General features: G+C 44.5%; 1 non-coding gene across 1 annotated transcript; it reads right to left on the reverse strand.

Moving 5' to 3' along the window:
* Positions 1-820: 820 nt before the first annotated feature.
* On the reverse strand, positions 821-893 carry trnav-uac (transfer RNA valine (anticodon UAC)). Its single transcript has one exon. It is a non-coding gene; the product is annotated as a tRNA-Val (tRNA).
* Between the last annotated feature and the right edge of the window lie 1,570 nt (positions 894-2,463).

Consider the following 2,463-nt stretch of genomic DNA (forward strand, 5'->3'; position numbering starts at 1 on the left):
CTGTTACTGACTGAACAAAACGCTAATAGGTCTGTGAGCGAATGTCATAACTTAAATAACTTTTTCCCCTCTGCGTGTCATGAACCTTTACCCCTTGTCATAATTGCGGCTGCATGTTCAGAGCTGCGTTGTCAAGGTGCTTAAGACACCAAGAATCTGCTGCAGCAGTGGTTAAATTGAAAAGGATTTTTGCCCCTTTTACCCAAAAAGAAATGTTCAGGAGGAGCATTTTCCCCAAACTTGTTTCCACCGGAGATTCATCATTGCAACTCAAAGAAAGTTTCAGTCACTTGGGTGTTCTGTTCGAGCTGCTCGGAGGTTTAGTGGCCCGGATATCATGTGCCTACGTTTTGCTGAGCCTGTGCTTGGTTTCTGGGGAGATTTGGCCCGGGTTATGCTATTTTACCTCCCTGAGATGGCCAGTAACCTGTTGATTGAGGCAGCAGACGCCTCTTCGTGCTAGCAGCGAGTAATTGGACAGTGCGGGTTAAAATATTGCGGCGTGCCCCTGTCTCAACGAATGTGGAGCTGGCGAAAGTGAATTGCTGATGTGCTTTTGCCTCGTCTGAAATGAGACTTAGATCAGCTGTGACTTAGCAAGCTAGTGTTGCAGGTTTCTAATCTAATCTGAGCCAAATGAAGTGCAAGTGCTAGGTTTTGAGGAACTTTCTGCAGCATCAGGACAAGAAAGAGGAGCGATTGCAAGGCATTGTGCACACAATGTGCAAGAGAAATAGGACTTTGAGAAATTGTGTTGTGTTAATGGGGAATGTCAATGATTGCATCCATCGTGGTCAGACGTTTGGGTTTGTTTCGAAAATGTTTCTGCCCAGTTTCGAACTGGGGACCTTTTGCGTGTATGACAAACGTGATCACCACTACACTACAGAAACTCAGCACGGTTGCAGGGCTGAGGAAGCTGCAAGTATTGTTAAACTATACAGTCATGATCTATTTGTGGTGCTTGTTTCATTGAAATGCAATTCCACTGTGACATTTTGCAAGGCTGCAGAGGTATTGACCCAGCAATGGACGCTCAGCAGTGCACAACACATTGCCAGGCCATTCAGGCCATCGTACCATTGCCACTTTTTTCAAAGACTTGCCAGTTGGGCCCACTTCCTTCGCTCTGCTTTTGTTTGCCTCTCCTTTCATGCAATTATCCAATTCCCTTTTTTGTAAACTCTCACTTAAGAAACTAAGTTTGGAAGAGGTGCAGCAGCTGCTGCAGTGTCAATGCACAGTGTGCCATCATTGACAAGATTCCCTTCCCCAACCACTCCAAGACATCCACTTGGGATTCTTGCCAAGTTCTGGATTTCATTTCTCATTATTTACTGATTGCACTGACACATATTTGTGCTTTTAAACTCTTTATTTTTATCAAATGCGTCCTTATTTTGCTGATTTGCAACATACAATGTGATTACCCGAGCAGTAGAATGCGTAACAGAGGCAGTTAAATAATGGGGGCGAAGCTTCGCTACAGCTATATAATGTCCTGGTTAGACCCCACCTGGAGTACTCTGCATAGTTCTGGGCATTCCACTTTATAAAGTATACAAATTGGCCTTGGTATACAGGGCAGTTCAGATCCAGCAGAATGTTTTCAGAGTTCAAATGGTTAGATTAGGAAGCCATGTCCCCGCTTCCACAGAGACAGCTGTTGGTTTCCACCTGGTGCCTCACTTGCTTCTGAATTTCAAGGTGTAGAATGAAATCAAGCAACGTAACCCAAGTTTGCAATGCATTCCATGCAATCATCAACCACATCATTCCCGTCTTCCTCACCTTAGCTGCACAGCCCTCTAAACGTTGCAATCCACGTCACACAGGATTTGTTCCAGGATTAAACTTTCAGTAGGATTATATTAATATCTGTGCCCGCATCTTGAAATGAGATTCTCAGCGATATCCAACACAAATTGAATTGTATAGATGACAGGCAAATACAGGAAAACAGGTCAGTATGCAACACAATCCCATGGTGCCTATTTTCAGATGCACAATATTCATCTTTTCCAGCAAATGAAAGAATTTTTCAGTGATTCATTTGTAAAGTCAGTGTTAATGGCATTTGTGCCTTTCTTTCTTCTCGTTTTGCAACATACTGGCGCCTAAATCCAATTAATGTATATTCATGTTTATTGGGGAGACCAAACGCAGAATGGGTGATCGCTTTGCGGAACACGTCCGCTCAGTCCGCAAGCAGGACCCTGAGCTTCTGGTTGCTTGCCATTTCAAGACTCCCCGCTGCTCTCATGCTTACATCTCTATCCTGGGCTTGCTGCAGTGTTCCAGTGAACAACAACGCAAGCTCGAAAAACAGCATCTCGTTGACCGATTAGTTTAGTTTCGTGATGCAGCACTGAAACAGGCCCTTCGGCCCACCGAGTCTGTGCCGACCATCGACCACCCATTTATACTAATCCTACACGAATTCCATATTCCGACCACATCCCC

Source organism: Heterodontus francisci, chromosome 22 (genome assembly GCF_036365525.1).
Source record: "Heterodontus francisci isolate sHetFra1 chromosome 22, sHetFra1.hap1, whole genome shotgun sequence".
NCBI lineage: Eukaryota > Metazoa > Chordata > Chondrichthyes > Heterodontiformes > Heterodontidae > Heterodontus > Heterodontus francisci.